Source organism: Setaria italica, chromosome VI, assembly GCF_000263155.2.
Source record: "Setaria italica strain Yugu1 chromosome VI, Setaria_italica_v2.0, whole genome shotgun sequence".
NCBI classification, from domain to species: domain Eukaryota; kingdom Viridiplantae; phylum Streptophyta; class Magnoliopsida; order Poales; family Poaceae; genus Setaria; species Setaria italica.
Window position 1 is genome coordinate 26,030,093 of NC_028455.1, and position 19,076 is coordinate 26,049,168.

Here is a 19,076-nt window from a genome sequence, read left to right on the forward strand (position 1 = left end):
TAAAGAACGATTGAAAGGTGTGCTTTGACTCTTTTCTCCGTACAGCTTGCTTGTTGATGTGGATGGACGCATTCTTTATTTACTTGTTAGCGGCTTCTGCTTATTATTGCTTGATGTATATTTGTAACCCTATCTGTGGACTGTTGAGACTGGAGTTAATCGGTGCCTTGTGTGATTTAACATCTGTTTATGTTTTGGTGTGTAAATTTAATATCGTACAAATGCTTCTTGCATTAATTTGACACTATAAGCTGGGAAAAGAAGATAGAGCCGGTTGTAACTTATTCTGGTAACATTTCTGGGGAATCTAGAGAAAGGTATTCTAGATGATAGAGGGCTATGAGTTGACACAATATTTTGATTTCTGTTATGCTCCAAATCTTAATTTTGCCATTGAGTAATATTTTGCGCTTCTTGAGATTCTATTGTGGGAACTGGGAAATTTCAGAAACTTCATGAAATTACATGCATGTATGGTGGGTTGATGGACCTGGCTTCATGTGTGTGCATAGAACTATAAGTGCAAATAATCGAATTTGTTCATGCCTTGACGTTTCCGTCCAGATGTTTTTTTTTCTTTTCTTGCATATGTGTATCAATGCACAATGCATTCTGTCTCCAATCCAAGATGAAAGCATTTTTTTTCCCAGAATTGGAGCCTAATCTTGTCAGGTGTCTTTTTGATCTGCTTCATTCATAGGGGAAAAAAATCACATCTTTGTGATGCCTTAGTTGATATCTTCATCAGCCTCCTCGAGGATAGAACCCCTTCCAAACAGCTTGTGACTCTGCGAGAGCAGTTTTTCCTACATTATTTTATTTCTTATCCGAATGCCTTTTCCTTTGTAATATATACATCTCTCTTCATTGAACTTTGTCTGATCTAGGAAGTAAATAACATGATTCTCAAATGGATTTTCCAAACTGCTTGTGACTCTGTGAGAGCAGTTTTTCCTTCATTATTTTCTTTCTTATCTGAATGCCTCTTTCCTTTGTAATATATACATTTATCCATACATTTCTAGGCTCTCCATTGAACTTTGTTTGATTTCGGAAGTAAATAACGTGTTTGTCAAATGGATCATAATTCTTTGTTTTTATGCAGTGATTTTCTATCTTTATCCTGTTTAAAGGATTTTCCAAGTTAACTGTTCAAATTTCAAGAAAAATATATAAGAGATGATCAATTGTGTTCTACACTTGAATTTTAGCAATATGTCAGTTGACATGCTGTGATTTTCCTCTCTGTTGTTTCTAAATTGATCTCAACAATTAAATTTATGGTGATTCTAGCAAGCTCGTAGTCTGCTCTATTAATTAAGGTGGGCTGTAAGATTGTTTTTGGTGATTGCCAATAGATAGTGCTTCTTTTCCTTGTTAGTATTTTTTTGCCACGCAATCTCCATCCACCATGGTAAATGGTTATAAATCATATTCACTGCTCAACTAGTGAGGCATATCAGAATATGTTTGGCAAACTAATTAGGGTTTCTGTTTCTGAGTTGTTGTCCTTTTTGTTGGATTGAAATAGTTGTATCACTTTTTGTTTACTTGTGATTTTGTATGGGCATTGATTTTAGCAGATGTACTCATGTTCTCACAAATTACTTTTTCTACATTTCCAACTACCACCAGTATGATCCTAAAAACTAAAGTGGCATACAATCTAACCAGCAGGTGTGCTTTTTGTATTTTAAAGAACCTATTTGATATACAGACTTTAATGTTCTTGATCTGATGTTACCAATGTGTATGTTGCTTCTCTTATGTTCCTTAAGTCATTGTCCTTTTAATTTAATTTAACATTAATCTGGACTAGAAATGTTGGTTGTATATCAGTATATTGCTATTTGGTGGAGAGGGAGTTTTTCTCAAAGCGTTCTTCTGCTCAGACATTATATATGTTTTCTCTGCAACTGATTATTGGTTACAGGCTGCACACTTAATCATCACTGCCTTTTATTTCGTAAACAACTAATTCTGGTCCTCCTTCCTTATGAGAAGATGGTTGATGTCATGGAAAAATTTGTAAATGATGTCAAACATGGAATAGCGTCAACTTTTATTAAGTGTCTGCTTAATACTTTGGCTTTTAGTTTTGTCACATCTTCACTTTGCTTCAATGCATGAGTTCATGCTTGACTATACTAGATGTTGGACTTTACATTATGGTATGCAATTCGTATGTGGAAACCTAATAGGTTTTTTTGTTGTAATTTCAGTTCTGGAACGCATGGCATTTCCCTGGAGTAGAAGAAGTTTGAATAATCTTCCCTGTGAATGAAATGTCGATTACTGTAGCAAGTAATTGGAGTGACAGGATGTTATATGCGACAGACGCTATAGCAGTTCCGAAGCATTGTGGAAGTGCCGTGATGTTGGATATTAAATAATGGTTTCCATTCATTACATTTGAGTAGCTTGTGATGAACTACTTTTTTGAAACTTTGGATGGAGAAAGGTGCTGTATAGCCCTTCTAGATTGCAGACTTTGAAACTGTTTGCCATGTCTTCCGGGAAATAAGATATGTAATTGCTCTCTTGCTGGGAGCCTGACATTCCATCTGCCCTTTTCCACAAGTCTCATCATATCAGTTGGCCGCTGAATTATGATGCGCTGATAGATGCTGTCCTTTTAGATAGTTCAATGGTGATAGTTTGCATTGTGGCGCGAGGTGGCGTAATTCGGATGGGAGTAGCTTGAAGCCGTCGTGTACTTGTAGTACATGGTGCGACCACTACCGGAAACCTCAAATTTGCCGAATGTTTTTATATTTGCCTAGTGTCCTTGGGCACTCGGCAAAAATCTTTTTGCCGAGTGCTGAGCTAAAAACACTCGGCATATAAATTGCACTCGGTAAAAAACATATTTTGCCGAGTGTAGGAAATAAAACCTAAGGCTATATAGGAAGAGCCTGTTGGAGGGAGCTCCAACTCCAACTCCTCCGAGCGTGGCCGGGTGATGGTGAACCTGAGGCTTGGGCCTCACCGGTCTAGCTGTCGTCCAAGCCATGGACTCGAAGGTTTCGCTGGCAACGGCCAAACGGAAGGCGACAGCCCCGGTCGAGTCATGCAGCCCAGCGGTGTCTGGCTTGGTGCATGACTAGCACCGCAGATCAGGCCGCGACCACGCACTATGCCAGGGGACCCTGCTCGCTGGCAACTCTACACCAGTGGTCACCCAATAAGCACACCAAGTGCTGGTGCTGGTCTCGCAAACGCCGCGTACACTGCCCATAGCGTGCAACCCGGCTATCAAGCGCGCCAGTTCAATATTCCTCGAGAGAAAAAAAAAGCACCAGGGACCGCGCGATTCATCAGTTCTTGTGAGGTTGACGATGATGCTGGTCGTGTTCAAAGCTATCCATCGGTGGCGACCGATCGGTAACGCATACGCAGAGATAATTTGTTACTCATCTGCAGCAGACACGCGTGGGCCTGTTCGCTTCAGCTTATAAGCCGGCTGAAAAGCCGAAACGGCTGATTTATTGTGAGAGGAAAACACTGTTTGATGGCTGAAAAGCCAGCTGAATAAGCTGAAGCGAACAGGCTGACGAATATAGGGAGGAAATCGAACAGGATCTCACGAACACAACCGCTTCCTTCCACGATATGAATGTAAAACTTTTGAAACCAATAACTGACGTTTTCAAAGCTGAACTTCATTCCGTGGCTCAGAATGTAGAACGTACATGGGTGATGGCGGATGGCCACATATATACTAGCTGCACTATGGCACTATCAGTTCCCACAATGGTTGAGGATGGAAACAATGAAAGTGCAGCAGCGTTGAGTCTTGTTACTCTTCCACGACGGTTCAGCTAATGATCAAAGTCACTTGTGGCCACATACTAGCTGCACTATGGCACTAACAGCACGCCGGGGACTACGGGGCCTCTGCACTGCCGGCGGGACTGCATGCGACGGTAACCATCCATCAGATCCGACCATCGTCAGAAACGAAACCACAGATCTGGTTAATGCCCAAGAAATTAACTACGAACAGATCGAGGAACAAGGGGGCACGACGACGACGGATCGGAGGTACCTCGGGGAGGATGCCGTGGGCCAAGTGCAGCTTGAGGGCGTCCCGGGAGAGCCAGGTGGTGTAGAAGAGCGTGGCGAGGTGGACCGTCCTCGCGCGGAAGCCCTGGCCGCGGATCCAGCCCATGAGGATCGCCGCGGCGAGGCAGGCGGAGAGCAGCCACGCGATGGCGGCCCGGGCGTAGAACCCGGTGTCGTCGGAGTGGAGGTGGAGCGCCATGGGAGTAGGGGAACCCTAGGCTCCAGGAGCTTCTGAGTTCTGACCCGGGGTGGGAGCAGATTGCTGGGGGCGACGCCTGGGGTTGGTGGGGGGAGTAGTGAAGCGTGGTGCGGCTGCGGCTGCGGCGGCGGAGTGGCCTCGTGGAAAAGCAGGTGTGTGTGACAGTGTGAGTGGGTGACACGGAACGGAACGGCAGAGCCTTTGTCGTTGTCGGGTTATTGCCTTGGTCATTGGGTGGGTGACGGAACGGCGGAGCCTTATCGGGTTATTGGGCGTGGCCCAATATAGATTTTTACTCACGATTTTCATATGATAAATATTGGCGATAAGAAAAAAAACCCGTTGCAACACTATAGTATTCCGCTTCACGACTGACTGAAGTCATAAGTAGACATGGGAATGGATCGAAGTACCATATCCAAATAAAAGGTATCCACGGAATATCCAAGTATTCCCTCGCAAAAAAAAAGGAATGTCCAAGTATTAGTAGTCCACGTCCACTCTAGTCCAATTTAAATTGAAATAAAATCCAATCCAATCCATCCCTTTTTTAATTCTCTGCTATTTTATATATCCATTTTAATACGTACTATATTCAATAATTCAAATATGTTTGTTAGGGCATAACATGAATGCACAATCATTCAACACGATCCAAAGCACGGTATGACATAAGATGATAAATTTTGATGGGACATGTTAGCATTGCATGAATGCTAGGGCGTGGCGTGCCTATATTGCCTAGGATGATCTGCCATGGTGATCGGCACAGCACAACGCGAAGGCACATGGTCTCGGTGACATGATAATAAGGGCAGCTGCAACAGGGTTGGTATGCTCCATACAAGACTTCCACGTAGGAAATAGAGATGAGGAGAGAGAATCATATGTCGCTACGGCTAGCGAGAGCCGCTAGCATGCATACCCACATGGAGCAGGCCCACGACGGATGCGAATGAGGCAAGGCAGATTGAGGGGCTGAGCATGACGACCGGCGGGTAGGAGCAGCACGGGCCCCACCACGGAGGGACAGGGGAGCTCGCCCTGCTCGCCGCGCTGGCAGGGGCTCGGTCGTGGATGCCGTAGGGATCCGGCGAGAGGGTGCCCCAGCCTTGCGGCATCCACCGCGGGCGGCCTCCGGTGCACATGCGGCAGGCGGGGCGGGGCTGAGACGCGCGGCATCCATTGCCGATAGGCACTCCGCCGGTCTGCTAGCGTGGGGAAGACCAGAGGAGGGGCGAGGTCGCGGGCCGCTGGCGCAAGGACGAGAAGTGTGGTCGGGCCGCGAGCGCGAGGAGGAAATATGCAGAGCTCGACCGCGAACGTTGGTGCGGGAAGATGCGGGGCGGAGCGTGCAAGCTCCGATCGGGCCACGACCTCTAGGTCACCGGCGTAGGCGGAGCGCGGAGGATCGGGTCCATGATTGCCGGGCCACCTGCGCGGACGGAAGCAAGGTGGATATGCCAGTTTGCCAGCGAGGAGATTGGGTCTGGCCGTGGCGTGCAGAGTACTTTGGGGAAGATGAGGCAGAAGGAGAACGTGGGGAAGAGAAGAGGAATTGTAGGATTAAAAACTCCTGACATGTGGGTCCCACTAAATTTAGAAATAAATGGCATAGCTAATTTGTTGTGCAATAAGAAGTCTATAGAGTTCTCCATAGCTGAAGTGGATAAAATTATAGAGAGCTTGCTCTTCATAAATTTGCGGGTGCCCTAATATAGGCAAATCTATCTTTTAGTCTTTATATCTTCTTCTTGTGTTAATTTCTCTTCTTATTACTGCATCACACATACGAATTGGGTAGTGAATTTATGGTTTATAACAAGATAAATCTTATTTTAATGGTATTTTATGAGAGTCGGGTCTTGAGTTGGCACGACTACATGCCCTGGATCGTGTTTGGGCCTACCTAGACGATGAGAGCACACAAGTATGATATAATTTGGCATGATATATAAGAGGGTTAAGGCCATGCTGGCACGGCGAAGGCTTGAGTACCACCTCTATAAGATATTGCCAGCAGATTAAATAGGCTTATAAATTCAAAGCGCACATAACTTATGGTTTGGCAACTTATGGTTTGGCAAGGACTTCTATGGCCGTTGTCTCCAATTATAGCACGGCTATTTAATTTTTTTCTTTTGTAGCTAAGAGTAAGACCATTATCAATGCATGTGAGAGGGAGGGAAGGAGGGAGGAGGGGGAGAGGGAGGGAAGGAGGGGGAGAGAGAGGGAGGATGTGGACGGGTGAGTGGAGAAGATAAGGGAGAGAGAAAGAGTGGGGGGGAAGTGGAGGCCTCAACCAATGGGAGGTCTCAATTTTGGAGGTTTGGATCGCTGATGTGGCACGTTGTGTTTCTTTTATATATTTATAATAATTTTTTGAAGTACTAAATGATTTCAAATGAAAAACTTGTCAGCTACTAAATTTTAGATCTCGTCGAGCTCTACAAATTTGATATAAAGTTTACCTTTATCCGAAATCGAATGAAAAAGTTATGATTTTTTTGCGCGAAATAATTTCTAGGAGCAGGTCATGCCATTACCCGCGCTTAGAAATGATTTTCAGGGGCGGGTGATGCCATTACCCACCCCTAGAAATTATTTTCAGTTGCGGATAACACCATCACCCGCCCCTACAATTATTTCTCTATTTGTGTTTTTCTTTTAAAATGTATTTTTGAGCTATTAAATGCTCTCAAATGCAAAAATTGTCAACTACAAAGTTTTATGTCTCGTTGAGTTCTACAATTTTGATATAAAGCTTTTATTCATCCGAGATGACATGAAAAAGTTTGTATTCAAAAAGTACATCCATTAAACTCATTCACATGTACTCACACATATATTCACATATACTTATACATTAACATCATGTACTCGTTTATTTATATATACTTATATCCCTTTAGAGCTCGTTGAGTGTTACAACTTTCATATAGAGCTCTACAATTTCGTATAGAGCTTCTCTATATTCGAAGTCATTTGAAGGTTCAAAAATTCTATATTTCACAACTAGAGAACTTATAATGACATTTTGAAGTATTATATAATCTCAAATTGAAAACTTTTCAACTTATAAGTTTAGGTCTCGTCGAGCTCTACAAGTTTGATGTTGAGCTTCTATATAGCTGATGTTATTTGAAAATTCAAAAGTTTTAGATTTTAAAACTAGAGAACTTAAATGGATATTTTGAAGTACTAAACAATCTCAAATGAAAAAAAATTTCAACTACAAAGTTTTAGGTCTTGTCGAGTTATATAATTTTGATATAAAGTTTATCTTCATCCGAGATCATATGAAAAATTTATGAATTTATTTTCATGAGCCCATTTCTAGGGGCGACCCATGTCATCACCCATCGCTGGAAATCATTTTCGGGAGCGAGTGATGCCATCACCCGCCCCTGCAAATAGGCGCTATTTCCAGGGGTGGGTGATGGGGTAACCCGCCCCGGAAAATGGTGATTTCTAGTGGTGGGTCACCACATGGCCCGCCCTGAAAATAGGCGCACCATTTCTAGGGGCGGGTTCTCCCGTGACCTGCCCTTGCAAATGCTTTTCCAGGAGTGGGTCGATTTCTACAGTAGCCCCACTCCTTTTGTAGGTGCGGGTGGCAATTTTGCTTGCCTCTAGAAAAAAAATAGGGTGCCCCTACAAATCGCTTTTGTAGTAGTGTACACATGGCTCACATTGGTCTCAAAAGTTGTTTCAGTCTTTACCTAACTGTAGTGCACATATTCATGTAGGTAAATTTTTTCTAGCCGATGCTAGATATGCAGCAAGACCAGGCATACTACCCCCGTACCATGGTGTTTGCTATCACTTAAAATAATATAGGGGTACTAGAGTGCTAGAATGCCTGAGGGAGTTGTTCAACCATCGCCACTCTTCTCTTAGAACAACTGTTGAAAGAGCGTTTGGTACATTGAAGAATCGTTTTAAGATCTTTGCAAGTCAGCCGTTCTTTCCTCTGAAAACTCAAGTCAAAATTGTCATTGCCTACTGTGCGCTGCATAATTGGATCCTAGAGAATGGTCCATATGAATATGTATACGATGATGTTGCTTGGTACTCAACCCTACCAGGGAGCAGGAGGATCCATCGTGATTTGCAATAGGAGAGTCAAGCATGGGCACGCAAACGGGATCAGCTGGATCAAAAGATGTGGGAGGATAAAGTAGGACAACCTATAGCTGAAGATGTAGCTAACATGTAGAAAGCTTTTCCTTCCTCAAAACCATGTAGAAGTGTTGATGTGTGGTGCCTAATCTCTTTTCATGTTTGCCTTTCCAATTTGCTATGTATGTGCACATTATGAGACTTTCAGTTCTAATATTTGCATAGCACAATCCTTTTTAATTAATTATGTTCTAAGTTTATTATGGTTGTATGTATAATTCATTTGTCTCATGTCATGAGGAACAACAATGGCAAAAGGGAAGGGGAAAGTTGATGGGGATGGGCCTTCTCGTGAAAGAACCATCAATTGGGATGATGGTCAGACTAAGTCATGTTGGATTGGTGCATTGATTACATGAAAAACAAGCATGCTGGATTTAAGTTCAAGAAGCAACATCAGATGAAGTGTGCTGATTCCTTAAACAAAGAATTTGCTATGGGGGTGACGGTTGCTAAGTTGATCGTCACTTTAGGCACTACAAAGAACACTGGAAATATGTCTCAAAGGCTTTGAGCAACAGTGGCAATGTGTTTGATGGCACTAGATGTATGGGTGGCTATTTCAGAGTCTGAAAAAGCAAATCTCAATGTATGTGCAATTTTATTTCCTCTCAGAAAGCAATATAATTAAAATGTCTATAATGCTAATTAATTCTGTTACATGAAATGCAGGATAGGGCTAGGCACTTGCTTTCTAAGCCCATCAAATTCTTCTATGAGATGCAAGAGCTGTTCGTGGGCACTAATGTTGATGGTTCTCTTGCCACCGACTAGGACACTTGCATGAATGACTATGATGATTCTGAGAGTGATGATTCACAAGGGCTGAATGACATGAGTGGCAATGCACTTCCTGAAGATCTAAATGGTGATGATTCTAACACTTTGCCATCACCATTATCTAATAAACCTGGTGGAGAAAGCTCATCTTGCACTAGTCAAGTTGGTACCAAGCGTCCAAGAGGCAGCAAGTCACCTTCTAAGAAGCCAAAAAAGCCTAAGAGCCATTTCTCAGAGTCCACTGAACAGTTGAATTCCACATTGCTATCACTCCAGAAATTTCTCAACGCTCCTGCTCCTCAAGTGCCCCAGCCTCCAAACCCTCATGCTAGCTTGTGGGAGAGGCTAGAGGCAATGACAATTACCACTTATAATAAGATAACTGTTTGTCAGTATCTAGCTCACAATGACAGAAAAGGTCTGCGTGACTTTTTAAGCAGTGCAAGTGACACGACTCTGCAGACTTGGGTGTACAAGTTTCTCACTGGTGAAAATTATTAACCGTACTAGGTCCAACTTTGTGCTTTTGCTGTTTAGTTGTGATACTTCTGTTGGATGTTCAGCTGCGATGGTTCTTTTGGGTATCTAGCCGCAGTGCTTTTGTTTACAATAGGATGCAGTGGTCAGTTGCCTAGGTTCATATAGCTAGTTCCTGACTGCTTATGGGAAGTAGTACTTCCATTTCTGTAAGCATTTTGTAAGTAAAAGAATTAAAATATACATTGACTATCATGATCGATGAATGAGATCCAGACCTTGCTTTCAATTTACATCTGAATTGTCAGAAGTGTAGCAGTACCAACTTAACATCAAGAGAGAGGTATTCTCACCTGTATATGGTGTTTGGGTGATCACAACCAACTTTGGCTGCAAACCAAACACTGCCACAAATTTTTGCCAAATATTTATAGTAGCAATCCAAACACTTGCTATGCAAATTTTGCCACAACTAACCTTATACATGGCTACTAATCAAACACATCTATTTTGCCACAAAGTTAGGTAAGCCACAAGTGTGGCTAACGACTAAGGTTAGGTATGGAAAATTTAGTGAGCAACCAAACAGGCCCTAAGTATGGGTGACAGCGAAGGTGCTCTGTCAAATGCATGCTCACATGTGCAGGATGATGCGCCCTAATTGGGTGAAAGTTTACTACCGTCAAGCTACGACTTACATGCTACTCGGGGTGAGACATCGTCTGCTAATTCGCTTATTCACTTCCAAGTCTAGCTGCATGAGGTTATGCCTTATATGACTGAAATTTGCTACATTTTTCATCTTAGGACAACAATCAAGCCTGCATTGATCTTCTGGATGTGTAGAAGTTGGATCCTGGAAATGAAGACATCGAGAGAGAACTAAGGTGATCAACTACCCATTTCTTTTTGGGCAATTTGCCTACAAGACACTAAGAAATTGCCCTGTTGTGTGGAAGTTATTTTTTTAGTGTCCTCTTGACAAAATCATAGAAATTTAGTTTCCATATACCAATATTCAATTATTTTGTTGTGCTCTTGTGAATACCTGTCTTAATACTATGATGATTTATATAGTGCTCTACCACAATATGGCAAGCGGTTGTGTACGCCAAATGCCTATATATAGACCCAGCATGAATTGGTGCACTTGAACAACGGTATTCTTTTTGAATATATCTTTGTGCCTTTGTTCTACCATGAATGACTGGTTCCGTGATTACCACTGATGTTTGTTTCATCCATTTGATTCTGCATGAAGGCCATGGCATTAAGGGATGTCTCTCGTGATGAAGATCAGCAGTGAAGCGCGGGGGCCCTCTGGCTTCAACCAGCATGTGTTGGTCACAGTGGAATAGTGATCAAGTCCTAGTGATTATGCTTAGTAAGGGAACCGATTAAGAGCATGAGAGAATTTGTAGTTCTGCTCTCAACAACTGAACTAGTACTTGAAGTCTGGAAAGATGGAGACATTTCTTCAGCTAGGAGTCTTAAAGATACATGGTGCCCTATAGACGTTTCCAAAGCCTGGAAGAACCATTTACTCAGGAAAAAATTGATGTAGTCATTAAAGATTTACCAAATGATAAAGCTCCTGGACCTGATGGGTTTAACACCACATTAATCAAAACATGCTGGCATATTATTAAGGAAGATTTTTATGACCTTTCCCAAGCCTTTCATGCGGGTGACATTTGTCTACAAAGTATTAATGGATCTTATGTTACCTTAATAGCTAAGATTGATGGAGCTGCATCTGTATCAGACTACAGACCAATCTCTTTGCTCAACACTTCTATAAAGTTTCTCACCAAGGTTCTGGCTAACAGACTGCAACGGTTGATCACTAGCCTAGTACATAAAAACCAATATGGGTTTATTAAGTCAAGAACCATTCAGGATTGCCTTGCTTGGGCCTTTGAATACTTGTACCTGTGTCACAAATCAAAAAAAGAAATTGTCATTCTCAAATTGGATTTTGAGAAAGCTTTTGATAGAATTGAGCACAGCCATGATGGCGATTATGAAGCACAAGGGTTTTGGATTAAGATGGCTGCAATGGATGGAGCGTATTTTTGAGTCAGGGACTTCCTCCATCCTTCTGAATGGAGTTCCAGGAAAAAGATTCATCTATAAGAGGGGAGTCAGACAGGGTGACCCTCTCTCACCCCTTCTTTTTGTTCTTGGTGCTGATCTACTTCAAACTCTTCTGAACCATGCAAAAACACAGGGTCATTTGCATCTTCCTTTACAAGTAAACTATAGCCAAGACTTTCCCATTATACAATATGCTGATGACACTCTCATTATTATGGAAGGCTGCCCCACACAACTTCTACACCTCAAAGGCATCCTAAATGACTTTGCTACATCCACTAGTTTGAAAGTAAACTTTAATGAGTCCATGATGGTGCCAATCAATATTCCAGAAGCCAAGATACAATCATTATCTCAATTTTTTGGATGTACTATTGGTAGCTTACCTTTCACATACTTAGGATTAGCTCTTGGTCTGACCAAACCAACAATTTATGAATTTCTTCCTATGGTTTCTAAATGTGAAAGAAGACTGCTTTCCACATCCTCTTATCTTTCTGAGGCTGGTAGACTACAACTGGTAAATTCCATCTTCACCTCACTACCTATGTTTCATATGTGTACCTTTTTGCTGCCCAAAATTGTATACAAACAAGTGGACAAGTACAGAAAACATTGCTTCTGGAGAGGTTTAGACATCAACAATAAAAAGCCTCCGAAGGTAGCTTGGAAATTGGTCATCCTACCAAAAGAGGAGGGTGGTCTTGGTGTCCTAAACCTGCAAACCCAGAATGAGGTCCTATTGCTTAAGTACCTCCACAAGTTCTTCAATAAACTGGATATCCCTTGGGTGCAGTTATTATGGGAGAAGTATTACCCCAATGGTAAATTACCAGGATGAGTAAAGAAAGGATCCTTTTGGTGAAGAGACATTGTCAAGTTTTTAGACAAGTTCAAAGGGATAGCTACTATCTCAGTTCAGGATGGTAGTACTTGCTACATTTGGCATGACATGTGGAGTAATCAGGTTCCAGCACAAGCCTACCCGCACCTTTACTCGTTCACTAAGTCACAAGATATATCTCTCCAAAGGGCTTTGGAGATTACAGAACTCCAGCATCTATTCCATTTGCCACTGCCCACTCGGCCATACATGCAATTGCTTCAGTTGGCTTCAGACCTAGTACACTTCTCTAATAATGCCGATGTCTAGACTTATATCTGGGGTAATCCTTTCTATTCTTCAAGACAAGCTTACAAATTCCTAACAGGACACATACAGGTGCACACGGTATATAAATGGTTATGGGCCTCAAGATGTCAAAATAAACATAGAGTCTTCTTCTGGTTGATCCTAAAGGACAGGCTTAGCACAAGGGATGTCCTGAGAAGATGACATTTGGCCCTACCGTCCTACGCTTGTGTGTTATGCCCTCATGGATCGGATGAAACTATTTTCCACCTTTTGCTGCAATGCCCTTTTGCGCAAGAATGCTGGATTAAACTAGGTCTATTCCCAGATCTTCAGCAAGATGCCTTCTCCATTATGGCCAGCTTCAAAACTCAACTGCAAGTGCCATTCTTTATGGAAATCATCATTATTATGTGTTGGTGCATATGGATGTCTCGGAATGACTTCATTTTCAAAGGAATGCAACCACATATTCGGGCTCTTAGCCGCTTTACTGAGATCTTTACTCTGCTTAAACACAGAGTAAAAGAAGCATGGCACCAACCTATGTCTGAATGGTTGCACCAGACTTTGTAATTTTTATGATTTTTGTCCTTTCTTTCTTTGTCTCTTAACTCTTCACACTGCCTCTTGTTTTTTGTAATTTCTACTTTTTTTCAATATATAACCAGCAGGGGTAACACCCTCCTGTTTCCTAAAAAAAAGGCATGGAATAAATTTCTGTGAACAAACTATCAAGAAATGGAAATCTCCATGGTGTTTGCAGGTCCCCAATGAGTAAGAGATGTACTTACCTACTTATTGGTGCCAATTACTTGGTGTCGTGAAGTTATTATCTGGTCGATGGGACCGTCACTGGTGGTGTCGATGCTCTTGGATTAGCTGCTCACTGGCTACATTGTTTTGATTTTGTCAAGTGAAGTTTTACAGTACACAAGATGCAAGAGAGAAACACATAGTAGCACAAGTGAATGTTTCCACCACGAATCATATGGCCGATGAATTCCACATACCAGCAGGCAGCAACAAAGGTATGTGAAAGATTTGCTAGCACTTTCAGCATTATTAGCACGTGGAAGATGTTGCGGTGACAAGTTCAAACGCCGGCGACAGTTGAGCAGGCCAAACAAGCTTTGTGCAATGTACCGTGTGTGGGCCTAACAAATTCCTTTCGGGTTCAAGGACGCGCACCATTTCTCAGGCCCGACAACACCCATGCACTCGCTCGACGCACAACCATGTCTTCTGCTAAATAATGGCATGTAATCACTCTCCTGACATTGCGTTTGCACCTTTCCACGAGCCATCTCTGTTGTTTGCTGAATTATGATGTCTTGATTTGATGTTCTTTAGATGGTTCAAAGTTTATGGTAGTTATCAGGAATGATTCGGTGTTGGACTTGTATTGTTGTGTATCGTTTGGGTCAAATTCCGTTGTTTGCCTGTTGAGTGGTGGTCACTCGGATGCAGGTAGCTTCAAGAGTTTACAGTAACAGCGAAAGTTAGGGTGAAGCCACGTTGTCCCTCCCTGATGCATGTGCACCAGGTAAAAATTTTATGGGCAAAGCCACGTTGTAATGCACCAGGTAAAATTTTTATGGGCGAAGCCACGTTATCCCTCCCCGGTGCATGTGCACCAGGTAAAATTTTTATTTACCACTAATTAGACTCAAAAGTACCATATAAATCTAGTAAAATTTACAAGTCTCTTAAGCAGTGCACCACGGTTAATTCAGTGCTAGCTTCGCCCCTAGCGAAAGCAGCATTGGGCATGCATGACGCAGCCTTCAGCGGCTGCCGCTCGTGCTGCTACTCGTTGGCGGTGGCGCACCCACAAGACGAGCAAGGAAGGGGTGAAGGAGGGCGCGGCACACAAAAAGTCGGGCGCTAGTGCGGCCAAACCTGCGTTCAGAAGCGACCGGGGAGACCCGTCACTCACGGAGTCACAAGCGCACGTCTGGCAGTGGCTCAAACGGTCAGCAGTGCCACTCCGAAGTGCCAATTCTAAGCCGGCTCACGTCCTTCTGAAAAAAGAAAACAAACTGAGCTGGTGTGACCTGAGAAAATATCTATTGCTCCAAGCACCCTGCAAGCTATGGTACTGTAGGTGCTAGCACGCGCAAAATGCAACCTCCAGTGTATGAGAAATCTTAACAAACACAATGGATAAAATAAGTATTTATCTACCTATAAAATTGAAGCTCAAATGAAAATTTGTACAAAGAGAGGAAAAAGGAATAAATCATGCTATGATCTGTAGTGTATTGCAACAAAATCGGTAAATTTTGTTACATACTGTTGTTTAGCCGTCATGTTTTTTCCCCAAAATTTTAGCCATTATCGCTTTGTTATACCAAATGCAGAGGTCATTCATTCCAAGGCAATTTTCCATCATTATTATTTGATTATTTCTTATGTTGACATACCTTTATTCCACTAATTAAAGAGCTCCTCTTTTGTGAAAATTACTGAGCTCCTTGACTCCATCCATTCTTATAGTAGTAATTGACCGCTCATCAAGAGTTAAGACAGAAGGAGCAAGAACGATTATTTCATATACCCCTTATCATTTTAGTAAACCTCAAATTAGTATTATTATTATTTTTACACTGGATTCAATGAAGTGTATAAAAAATAATAATCTAAGATTGGCACCTTGAGTGAAAAAACATGAGATCCAAAAAGTACATTCAGGGTCTATTTGGTAGAGCTCAATCTGATTCTAATTCTCTATGGGAGCTGGTTCTTTGAGAGAAGTGATTATGTGGCTGAAAGTAATTCTCTAGCATAAACTCTTAAAATCAGGATGGAGAATCACTTCATAGAATCTTAGTTTATTTCAGAGATTATGATTTCATAGAATCAGTAGAGAATCAATTCTCTCTGAAAAACTGTTTGGCAGAGCTCCTGCTGGAATCAGCAGAGAATCAGCTTTGGGAGCTCTGCCAAACGCACCCTCAATCGAAATGCTCATAAAAGCATCACCAGGAGCAACTACTTCATCTAATTCTAATAATTGAAACACTTAAATAAGATAATGGTACTTTGAGGATGAAAATATTCATAGAAAGATATGAAAAATATTACATGAGGTATTTGACATCATCTTTCATTCACAGAATGTCAATTAAAACACTATGAATTGATAAAAGAAGAAAGCTACGGCAAAGGATGGGATATAACCGACTATGGCAATCCAACGTCCAAACAACCCACAAAACTTGCAAAATGTTTTTTTTGATGAAATAGGAGGGGATGATACCCAGCTGGATATATATTAAATAAAACAAAGAAAATCAACAGCATTCTGAGAGGTACAATTCAGGAAATAAAGAAGGAAAAAAAGAGAATCAGAAAGATTACAATGTATGCTCTAGCCATTCCGACATTGGCTGTTTCCAATCCTCTTTTACTCGAAGGATAACCTGAGTAAAAACAATCTTGAACCGCAACATGGCACCCTGAACTGATGGAATGATTCCTCTGAATATCCAGTTATTTCTTGCCATCCAAATACACCAACTCATGAGAATTATGATTTCCATAAAAAACTGGACTTGCATTGAGATTTGAAGCTATTGAGGATGGTGTAAGGCTCATCTGACAAGGTAGAAAACATGCTTATATTGATCCAACATTCTTGGGCAAAAGGGCATGCTAGGAGGAGATGGAACAAGGTTTCCTCATTATTATGCGGGCACAAGACACAAGAATAAGAGGGTAGATCCATATGTTTTCTTCAGAGTACATTCCTTGTACTTAGTCTGCCATTGAGGAGTAACCAAAAAAAGAATTTGTGCTTGTTCTGGCATTTTGATTTCCAAAGCCACCTAAAAGCTGGATGAACTTGACGATATCCTGACAGTGTACGATAGGCTTTTGATGAAGAGAAGTGTGAGCTACCCCAGATATATGTCCAATAGTCTTGCTCATCATTGAATGGGACAATATCCAAGTCTGCAGCTAATTGTAGTAACTGATCCATAGCTTGAGCTATTAGAGGTAGGTTGAAAAGCTGATGCAAATCTGACAGTTGATATGCCTGCCTGATAGAGACATCGTCCTTTCTAGTGAAAGAGTATAAGTGTGGGTAAGTTTATGCAGGAACCTTATTGTTCCACAAGTCATGCCAAAGTAGACATGTCACACCATTATGTACTGTTACTGATGCTAAACCTTTGAATTTATCCAGAAGCTTGACAACATCTTTCCACCAAAAAGAGTCTTTTCTTACTTGTCCTGGTAACCTACCAGTAGCATAGTGTTTCTCCCATATTAGATGGACCCATGGAATATCTGCCCTGTTAAAAAATTTATGGAGATATTTGAGTAGAAGAGCTTCATTCTGAGTCTTTAGGTTTAAAACACCAAGACCACCCTCTTTCTTTGGCAAACAAACAAGTTCCCAGCTGCTTTTGGTGACTCTCTATTATTTATATCAGATTTTCTCCAAAGGCAACATTTTCTATATTTGTCCACTTATTTGTATACTGTCTTATGTAGCAAGAAAGTGCACATATGAAACATTGGCATAGCTGTAAAAATCAAATTTGTCAACTGGAGTCTTCCTGCATCTGACAAAAAATTTGAGGTGGTTACCAATCTTCTTTCACATCTCGTTACCATGGGCAGAAACTCTTCAATCTTGGGCTTAGTAAGACCAAGAGGAAGCCCTAGGTAAGTAAAGGGAAATTTACCAATAGCACATCCAAAAGTCTGTGATAAGAACTGCAGTTTATCCTCTATGATATTAATGGGCACCATCATTGATTTACAAAAGTTAACTTTGAGACCAGTGGATAATGCAAAATTGTGGAGAAGCTGCTTCAAGTGCAGCAGCTGATTGGGGCAGCCCTCCATGATTATTAGGGTGTCATCTGCATACTGTAAAATGGGAAAATCTTGACTGTATGTCAAAGGGATTGGTAGAGTTAGATGACCTTGTTCTTTTGAGACATTAATAATGGATTGTAGAAGATCAGCCCCTAAGACAAATAAAAGGGGGGAATGATCCCCTTGGCGAACTCCTCTCTTACAAGTAAATCTTTTCCCACGCACACCATTCAAAAGTATGGAAGATGTACCTGAAGCAAAAATCTGTTCCATCCAGTGAATCCATTTTTCTCCAAAACCTTTCTGGTGCATGATTGACAACATAGCTTTATGCTCAATTTTATCAAACTTTTTTTCAAAATCAAGCTTGAGGATGACTATCTCCTTTCTGGATTTGTGACATAAATGGAGGTATTCAAATGCCCAGGCAAGGCAATCTTGTATGGTCCTTGACTTGATAAAACCATATTGATTTGCATATATAAGTGACTGGATTACATTTTGCAGTCTATTGGCTAGTAGTGTAGTCAGGAGCTTCATAGATGGGTTCAGTAGGGAGATTGGTCTATAGTCTGATACCTTTGCTGCACCCTCAACTTTGGCTATTAGAGTGATAAACGAGCCATTTATGCTTCGCAAGCAGACACTTCCAGAATGAAAATTCTCACAAAGAGCATAGAAGTCATGCCTGATGATTGGCCAACGCCTCTTTATAAAATTTGTATTAAACCCGTCTGGACCAAGGCCTTATCATTGGGCATATAAAACTTGCAAAATGTGAAAAACTAGTTTTTTTCTTCCTCACCATTCAGATATGATAATCAGTGTAATGAGAAAAAATAGTGCAAAATTCATGTATCCCATTCCAGATAATGATAATCAAGTGTAAATGAGAAAAAATAGGTGCAAAATTCATGTATAGGAAAATGAAACAAACCCCCAAGTAATGAGGACTATAGCCGATGGTTGCAAGGTGTGGCTAACAATTATCTAGACTGGGTTATTTTTTTGGGACACGCTCTAGGTTCGGTTCGGTGCTACGGGCACCGACGATTTCTCCTCCCACACGAGCACACAAAGTCGTTGGAAAGCGCAAGCCCCCGGCCTCTTCGGCTTCCTTGCATACGCCTCACGCTCACCTCACCAACCCACTCCGCTGTCCGCACCTCCACCTCACTCCATTACTCCACGTCTCGACCCACAAGGAATCCTCCAGATCCATGGCGCGCCCCTCGTCGTCGTCGGCGGCCGCTCCGCGCGGGCGTCGCATCGCGCTGGCCGCTGAGGCCGCGGTCTGCTTCTACCACGCCT

At 41.9% G+C, this 19,076-nt stretch overlaps 1 pseudogene; it reads left to right on the plus strand.

Moving 5' to 3' along the window:
• Positions 1-8,694: 8,694 nt before the first annotated feature.
• On the plus strand, positions 8,695-9,727 carry LOC101785982 (annotated as a pseudogene).
• Positions 9,728-19,076: the final 9,349 nt, after the last annotated feature.